A 9,810-nucleotide genomic window follows, 5' to 3' on the forward strand; every position below is an offset into this window, starting at 1 on the left:
TCGAAATAACGCCTTGGGAAAATAAAATTCAGATTTGGAGAGTTTAGATTGAGCTAGAACCCTAACCCTACACCCTAAACCCTAACCCTAACCCGAACCTGTGGCTTTAACCCATAACCCTTAACCCTAAACCATGGCTGTAACCCATAACCCTAACCAATATGCATTCCCAATACGCATAGCGAGCGCTGACGCGTTAACGGTACGGGAAAAAAAATCGCGCCCGGCGAATAGCATTACCCTGCTCTCGACGAACGCAAGCTAGATATGTTACCTGCTCCCTCACATTGAAATAATCATATGTTTGAATGAGGCATGGTACCCGTCTATGGCAGCGATCGAAGCGCCCTCAATGGCGCCAATAGACCATACCGGCATGTCAGGAACAATGTTACATAAATACAAGTTACGTTATTAAGTTATGATTTCTGCGTGGAAAAGAGAATTAGCATCGAACTACATATTTACAAAACTTACAAGGTCAGTGTTCGTAGTATTGTCGGTCTGTGTTTTGCACCTGAAAATTATAAGTAGGGGGGCCTACTAGTAATAGTGGTACTACTACTAGTAAATGAGAACAATACAGTAGGCCTACAGTATACTCGCCCAATAGTGAATAGAATGAAAGTGCATTGAACTCTGTCGATAGACAATAGACTAGTCAATACTGGCAGTGACAACACTAGTACTAGTAGTAGTACAGTGTCGCCACAGATACTTGGAACGGGCTTGGAACGTTTCAATACTAAAATAATGGTAAATAAACACGAAATTTATTTACGACCAAAGTCTTAATCTAAGTATTATCTTAATGAGTCTCTTTTGCCCATCTACTCTAGCCTATATAATGATATATACGTAGCTATTGCCGTATTGGAAGCAATTAAGTTGGAGGTTAATTGATTAATTCAAGGTACCGGTACTATAGTCCATGCCCGTTAGGTGGTCAGAACTTCTGTGTAGACCACATTGTTCATGATGGAACGTTTAGTTGTGTCCTTGGCGTCTACAGCTACACACACACACACGCGTGCGCATACACACTAACTAAAAACGCAGTGCCAGTGGCTACGCATCCGGAACCGGTCGCCTAGCCCTCCAGGCTATGCATCCAGACATCCACATCACACCAGTGATGTCGCGCGACTGCAGTAACGCATGATTGCCGCAACGGCGGGCGCTCTAGCTGATTGCCGTAAATATGACAATATGCATGCCTCTGCTGGCTATCCTTTCAATCCGTTGCCATCTCTCGCTCTTTCCTCTCTTTCACACACCATATGCACACAGCTCTCTCTCTCTCTCTCTCTTTCTCTCATCTCTCTCTCTCTCTCGTCTCTCTCTCTCTCCCTCTCTCAACACACACACCACACACACACACCTCTATGCTCTCCTCTCTCTAGCTCTTCTCTCTCTCCTCTCTCTCTCTCTCTCTTCGCTCTCTCTCTCTCTCTCTGCTCTCTCTCTCTCTCTCTACTCTCTCTCTCTCTCTCTCTCTACTCTCTCTCTCTCTCTCATCTCTTCTTCTCTCGCTCTTTCTCTCTCCTTCTCTCTCTCTCCTCTCTCTCTCCTCTCTCTCTCATCTTTCTCGTCTCTCTCTCTCTCTCCTCTCTCTCTCTCCTCTCTCTCTTCTTCTCTCTCTCTCTCTCTCTCTCTCTCTCCTCTCTCTCTCTCTCTCTTCTCTGTCTCTCTACCCTTCTCTGTCTCTCGTCTCTCTGCTCTGCTCTGTCTCTCTGTCTCTTCTGCTCTGTTCTCTCCTGTCTCTCTGATTTCTCTCATGGTCTCTCTGTCTCTCTGTCTCTCGTCTCTCTGTCTCTTCTGTCTCTCGTTCTCTCTGTCTCTCTGTCTCTCGTCTCATCTGTCTTTCTCCTGTCTCTCTGTCTCTCTGTCTCTCGTTCCTCTGTCTCTCTGCTCTCTCTGTCTCTCTGATCTCTCTGTCTCTCTGATCTCTGCTGCTCTCTCAGTCGTCTCTCTGTCTCCTTGCCTCTCTGTCTTCTTGTCTTACTGTATCTTTGTCTCACTGTCTTCTTGTCTCTCTGACTACTTGCCTCTCTGTCTCTCTCTCTCTCCTCTCTCTCTCTCTCTCTCTCTCTCTCTATCTTTCTTCTCTTTCTCTTCTCTCACACAACAACACACAACATACCTCTACGCTCTCTTCTCTTCTCCCCACACACACACACACACCATACACACACACACCAACACACACACCACACACAACACACACACACACACACAACACGACACAACACACCTCTAGCGCGCCTCTGTTCTTTCTCTCTCTCTATCAGTCATACACGCACGTACTCATACACATTCCCTTTCTCTCTCTCTCTCTCTCTCTCTCTCTCTCTCTCTCTCTCTCACGCACACACACACACACTCGGCAATCAGCAGAGCGTCCCGTTGCGCAATCATGCGTGTACGTGTCGCAAGATCACCGTGTGAGATGGATGTCCGGACGCGTAGCCTAGCGGCTCCTCATCCGGAACCGGTCGCGTAGCCACTGCTAGTGCTAACTAAAAAAACAAGATAGCTTGTAAGAGTATTATTAGAGGTCAGTCTGAATGTTGTACGATTTATGTTTACCATTGAAAATCTTACCTGCGACATCAGGAGTTTCTTGACAGCGGGCGACTTTCTTGCGGGCGGTATATCTTGTCGATGCTTAATATCTCGACGTGTCAGTGATGCCTTTCTTTTTGGTGGCATTAGCTGGGCACTCGTTATAACCAATTTTTGCCGTGTGGAAACTTTGACTTATGTTATAACGAAATGCGCTTCATTTAAGAAACAATGTAAAAACAATGTATAACATTTCTCTGGTTAGATTAGATGGAGCGACTTAGAAAATCTTAGATAGAGCGCCTTTGGTTATACATTGTTTTTAGCTCATCTGACGTACCGGTAGTCAGATGCAGCTTGTAGAATTGCATGATCGTGCGTGCGTCCGTCTGTCCGTGCGTCTGTCAACAGTTGGGCACAAATCTTAACCGCTTCACGTACGGTTACGATATTCGGGACGTCCGGTGGGGGATAGTTAAAAGGACTCAGGATGACAAATTTGGGGGTCAAGGGTCAAAGGTCAAGATGTATAAACGGAGAGGGAATATTTCTCCCTTAACTTAAGGTATAGGAGGAAATACGGAATTGCGGCACAAATCTTAACAGCCTGACCTATGCTCTTAATATTCGGTATATAGTGTGATGGGCAGAAAACCCATCACCAGTGCGAAATTGGGGGGCACAGGTCAAAGGGCAGGGGTTAAAGGTCAGTATCAGACATTTTCTGAGGACATGACCTAATGGACAGAGTGAAAAACTTTTTTGTTTCAGTGCTGACCTACCATTTTTATCACTTTATTGAAAGGACCATGAAATGTGCTTTCCACTGACATGCGAAGATTAAGTGTCTGATAACCTTTTGACCCGCAAGAGGAGGGTTAAACATGGATTCCTGAACTGCCTCAATGACGTCACAGTGTTGTCATATTCATGGCACATCAATAATCTAGAAACCCAATAAGCCTGGATAGCCGAACGCGTACAGCACAAGCGTCACGGCTCAAAGGTCGTTGGATCGAATCCCATCTGATTTTTTATTATTTACCTGTATTTTTACCCTATACTCTGTATTTTTCTATCTTTATCCATTTAACTATTTTTTTAAATTAACGCAAATATTTACATGATTTATTTACAACAACTAAGTTTTTTTTTTAATAGGGTTAGGATTAGGGTCACAATGCACGATAAAACAGGAGTTTCAGGCACGCGATTTGTATCAACCAATGGGATTTGGGAGGTATATTTATATGCAGAATGCAGAAGGTTGTTGAAATGATGTGTATGCAACTGGGTATCTGCATATCTGCGCCTAACAAAGGTGTCACTTGAGCCCAGACGCTCTGCGGTTCTTGTTTACATTGCCATTGTGTTTTCGTGTTGTGACGTTGCCCCGCGCTCGGTGCAAAAATTTCCCACTTTTTTAATGTTTTTGAACGTGGAATGTGAAAAAAATAAAACTGTGAAAAAAAATAGCCTATGCAACGTGTCATGATCTGTAGAATGTTCCGACCAAGTTTGGAGAGGATCCGTTGAGCGGTGCAGAAACGTATAGCCGGACACACACACAGACAGAAATTCCCCAATTTATAGTAAGATTGCAACAACTTAGGTCAGCTGTAGCAATGTTTGTAAACATCTATAAGAAATACGCAATGTGCATTGGCTGATAGAACATTAGTATACCACAGTGATAGAAACTAGGATCATAGGATGATGGTTTTTTTTAAATATACATATATATGTGTATATATTAGAGGTGTAACGATGCTCTAGGGTCTTGATACGATACGTATCTCTATACGTAGGTCATGCATACGTAGGTCACTCTATACGTAGGTATATGATACATGTCGCGATACATATTTATATATATGTGTATGTATAATATCTATTCCAACACTCATAATTCCAACGTATAATTATGAGTATGTAAAAGCTGTGGAAATATGTAGTAAACAATCTGTTACTATATATATATATTTCTATGGCTGAAACACACATGTTCTCAGTGTGCTCTAGACTGACCTGTAATCAACAGCTCCACTCAACGTTTACGCTATACACAGTGCTACAGTGCGTGTGCAATAACGACACGCACCAGTCAATTGGCACTCGATCTTTATTGTTTTGCGGTAACACTTTTGGCAGCAATACAACTGCACTGCATATATTGACCCAGACTGCTACAATAGCCGAGGATATTTACGTGATACTGAGAGGAATTTCATAAAGTATAACAAAAAATTCAATATCGATGAATCATTACACCCTAATATAAATGTCATAGTGTATGAGGTGGCTGACTAAGATGACTTTATAAGTTTAAAGTATATTTGCCACTTCTGCTCCTAACATATAAACGTGGCTTTATTTGTATACATGTGGATAACATGATTTTTTTCCTTTATAATTTTCGTAATTTTTTTCTTATACAATAAATATAATCATTTATAACTGATATTTATGATACATGAAAAAAATAATTGAGCAAAAATAAACGTCTTTAAACTGATGAAAGCACAGAGGTAGGTTCATTGACTGGAATGTCAGTACGACCACCTTTACTTCTCGGACAAATCTTGACACGTTATTCAGATCTGTAAGAAAAGCTAAAGAGAGGCTACCAAGGTAACGCAAATATTTACTTGGCCGAGCTGTAAACTGGTCTTCACCACTCCCTCTCTCATTCTCTGGGTTGTGCTACACGCGTGGATAGTCGTTGAGTTGCCAATCACGATTGAAAAGATGTATCTTTACAGGAGTGAATGTTAATTCATGTGAAATTCTTATATGGTGTGTTTTTCTAAAGCACAGCATGTAGGTTCTAGTGTGATGATTGATGTTCTTTAGTTAGACCGCTATTTTGTGGACAATGTTTTCTTGTGGAAAATAGTTTTATGAGCATTTCACTCTCCAAGTTGATAAATGTAATGGTGATTGATATCCTTGTAGGTCTGTCTAGAGTCTAGTCAGGTCTAGTAGGAGTTTCTCGCATTGAAGGTATATAGCTCATGCAACAATGTGGGTGGGTACTTGGACACAGGTGGGTGGAGTGGTGTGTGCATGTGTGCGGGTGTGGGCGTGTGTGAGTAGTAGGCTGCGCAGTTTGCCTGCGCCGCACATGTATGACAAGTGGGCTGGTATTGATTATCAGCAGAGAATGCTTCCTCGTTGCTCAGCATCGCAGCTTCAGTATCACCCAGAAGGCTTCCGACGCACATGCATGAGCTGTAGGGAAACTCAGCTAACTGAGATTCTTTGCAGTTCTGCCTTATCTGGATGGATGTGGCGTTCTGTGTACTCTTCAATGCTATGGCGAATTTGATGCCTGTTATGTGAGATTAGATATACGTATGTACAGATTCTGGCTAATATTGTGCCTATAAGTTGGCGCACGTGTCCGTTTATTAAGTTGACTCTGATAGGAAACAAGTTTCCTGCGCTGGAATCTACTCCAACGTAAGAAGAACTGAACTGTGTTGTGGGAAGTAAATCTTGCGTAGGACCTCGCCTGTGTAATATGTGTGCGGAGTAAGACGTGGGGAAGAAGCATGGATGGCAATTGACATTGTCTGTGTACGTACTTAACAGTGCAAACTGAGCTAACAGCATACAGCCTGCTACATAGAGTCGTCCATCGAAAAGGCCCAGGTATGCCGTACAGTCAAGGCAATGTCTATTGGAGAAATATTATATTATAATAGTATAATTTGCAAGAAATACAAATTTGAAATTTATACAATCAGTTTTTCATCGGGGAGAGGCAGTGTAAACAATAAATAGCTCCAGTTGGTAACGTAAATAATCACCCATCCGAAGTTTTTCAATATCAAGCTTTTTTAAAAATCTATTTACAAATATTGAACAATAAAAGTAGGTAGATAGCAAAATTGAAATTTCATTTTATTTTAAAAATATAACGCTATGCTCGTACAAAATGTCATTTTACTTTCATTTACGTTTCTACCAACGCGAAGATGAAAAGATGATAAAGTAACTGAACATGCAAATGATGCATGCATATTTATTCTGGTCTTTATGCTCTTTGATTTTTATAGGTTGGTAGGGGATGTGATGGCATGCAGAGGGTTAGATATTGATAGTAGGGTGTATAGCTGCCTAGTTTTGCTATCGATTGTAAGTAACAGTGACATCGGGATCGAGTGACGCAGATCTTACGTGGTGTTAGTAGACCAGTACAGTTTAGCTGGCCGTGTCGGCATTGTGTGTGCCTGCCCAAGTGTGTTAAACGAATCTCAAGTGTGTTGTACAGTGAATGTCATAGTTTAACCCATTGTGCGTGCGTGCGTGCGTGTGTGCAAGCGAGCACTGGGTGTGAGCAAGCTAGTGTATTCTGTCAGGTTTACTTATATTTTGGGTTGTAAATGTAGCATTGCAATACACTGTACACTGTAGTGCGTGCACATGCGCGTATGGGCCAGTATGGGTGAGGTGGGTGCTGTGCGGAAACGTAATGGAATTACTTCTGGCCTCAATGGAGTAAAAAAGCTCTACCGCTGCGCGCATGCTGGCACCCATTTGCATCACATTTCGTTACATTTCATCCGTTACCACATGAAAACCGCGAGGTGTTACCTGAAGCGTGAATGTTAACGGTGTCACAGATGGTAACCTGAATAGTCAGTCCACTGCATGTATGCATTAGAAGTATATTACGATGATATATTATACTCCTCCGTCTGGCGTGCAATTTAATATTTAATTAGCTAAGAATTGATAATGTGTGCTCGTGTATCGCTCGTCTATTTGCTTCATTGTGAACTATATGCTAGCATGATGCAGCATTGCTAGCCAGTAGCAGCCTCCTGATAAAAGCGTAGTATTTTACTTGCCTAATGTCACTAATTGCTTGGGTCACGTGTATGATGTAATGATGCGAGACTATTTGTCTTTCGTAATCAATTAGATCTGATTTCACCTCCTTGTGATCGAGAACTAACGCACGACTGCGTATAAAACTGTAACTAGAATAATAACATTTGTGAACCCTTTCACGGGGAGCTTTTCACCTTGGCTTGATGACAGTGCTCTGTTGGCAAGGCTGAGGGGGGGGGGTTAGCCAGGTTCACTCTTGATTGCCACAGATTATAACCCTATATAACAGAAAACCATGCGATAAACTCCTAATCATAAGCATTCTGCAGATTTTCCCTTTTTTGGGAAATTTATTTTCTCCCAAAGCTAACAGGAGAGTCACTAAGAAGAATGACTTCAGTTTCATCAGTGCATATAGACAGCTGTCGTTGCAGCCGTCGTGTCACGCAGCAGTCGGCGTACAGTCTCGTAGCAGTGGTATGAGATTGTGCGCGCGTCCCTTCTAGTTCTATTGTAGGGATATAGTAATAATGAATTACACATGAATGCATTATTTGGTCTTCACTAATACTCATTATAGGCATCTATTCTTCTCAGCATCCCTATGCCAAATTGAGAGGAACTGTTATTAACGATAACTCCACTAATTGGTGGCAGAGCCAAGTGCAAAGAGGACAGAGCTGATAGTGACTAATGAAATAGCCATCCAGCCTATGTAGTCAGTCGGCTAGTCAAACAGTGCTGAATATTTATAATATCTTGCACATAAATTATAACAGAAACACAATTTCACTTCACTCTATCATATTTTCTAGATTCCATCGACAGCATATAAAATATAGTTCGCTGCAAGAATGTGAGAAAAATAAATGACTGCTTTTTAATGCACAAAACGAAAAACTTGTAGTACTAAAAAAGATAAATAAATTCATCAAAATATTAAATTTAATTTTGCATCCATTGGAGTACGAAAAATCGTGTGTTTTTCTGGGCAGCTAGTCATCTTCGTGCAACACTTCATGGAGACAAAGTTATTTTGTCATTTATAAATTGCTGAGGGCATTGGAACACCCCATGTTATTATGCAGATTACATGGGTGAATAATGTTGTGCTGGGTGAAGGACTCGAGGGGCGTAGCAAATTAATGGAAAGTCATTCGATTCGCCCGGCCTTTGTGGGTTATTGCACACACAGACGAATGACGTGCATGCATATGTTAAATTGAATCTTGCTTTATAAAATCAAGATGTAATGTTGATGATTCATGGCTGATAACAGTACTGCTTGGAAACGGTGTCTTTCCGATAAGTCACAGGCCAGCGCTTGTAATATGTCACACAGTTAGACTGAGTTAGTTGCTAACAGTAACAGCAGTGCTCTATACATCACATCAAGTGCTCTGCACTGTACAACTAGCTTGTAACTTGAGGCTGCGTCTTACTAAACACCCAGCAAAATTACTCTAAATATTATGCCTTTTATTGAGATAAAATTCTATATTTTATTTGTCTAGTAAGAATAAAATAAATAGCTTCTTTATATGTTGTGACAGTTGTGTATTATGCTTAGCTCATAAAATTTGTTTGACTTGTCATAGTTTACGATGTATTTTAGCGGTATTAATCGTGACATCAATGGCAGATGTTACGCTAGTACATTTGTACGATTATTGGAAATCATTTGTTTGCCGGTTTGTGATGTTCATAGCACAGTTTTCGCAAAATGCATTAATCCTCGGACACATGTCACGTCAAGTCCCGTTCATACGGCGAGAATTAACCCGAGTGGCGACCGGGCTTGCCTAATTATGCGTACACGGCAAATGCAAATGACAGACGGTATTAAACGCCGTATCGTTCATCTCGGAATAGACCAGGGGCGCGTTTCACGAACGTCCGTTCGCTATTTTCTCTGCTATCTTCTCTGCTATCTCCCGAGTTGTCCGCTAAATAGCGGAGGACGGGTTTCACGAGTCCGTTCGCTAAATTGGCTCGCTAAATTGGCTCGCTATTTACCGCATTTTAGTGGACAGCTCTGCACGTCCCGCTAAATTTAGCAGAGCACTATTGTGTATATATATATATATATATAAAGAAAATCTAAAGCAATGCACAGCAAGAATTCCCAAGTCACGACAAATTCATTTGACTCGTATACTGTTACCCACAGCAAGATAGCAACAGAAAAACAGAGAGAAGTGAACGGGAGATGTAGAGAGGGAGTGAGAGAGAGGGAGAGAGAGAGAGAGAGAGAGAGAGAGAGAGAGAGAGAGAGAGAGAGAGAGAGAAGAGAGAGAGAGAGAGAGAGAGAGAGAGGAGAGAGAGAGAGAGAGAGAGAGAGAGATAGAGATAGAGATAGAGATAGAGATAGAGATAGAGATAGAGATAGAGATAGAGATAGAGATA

At 41.7% G+C, this 9,810-nt stretch overlaps 1 protein-coding gene across 1 annotated transcript in view; it reads left to right on the forward strand.

Moving 5' to 3' along the window:
- The first annotated feature begins 362 nt into the window (after positions 1–362).
- LOC106813316 overlaps positions 363–9,810 on the forward strand; it is a 40,129-nt gene continuing 30,681 nt past the window's right edge. The window contains exon 1 of the mRNA XM_014817428.1: positions 363–480. The gene's annotated coding sequence lies outside the window, so the exon portion shown is untranslated. The remainder of the gene's footprint in view (positions 481–9,810) is intronic.

The sequence above is a fragment of the Priapulus caudatus genome, unplaced genomic scaffold (genome assembly GCF_000485595.1).
Source record: "Priapulus caudatus unplaced genomic scaffold, Priapulus_caudatus-5.0.1 Scaffold755, whole genome shotgun sequence".
NCBI lineage: Eukaryota > Metazoa > Priapulida > Priapulimorpha > Priapulimorphida > Priapulidae > Priapulus > Priapulus caudatus.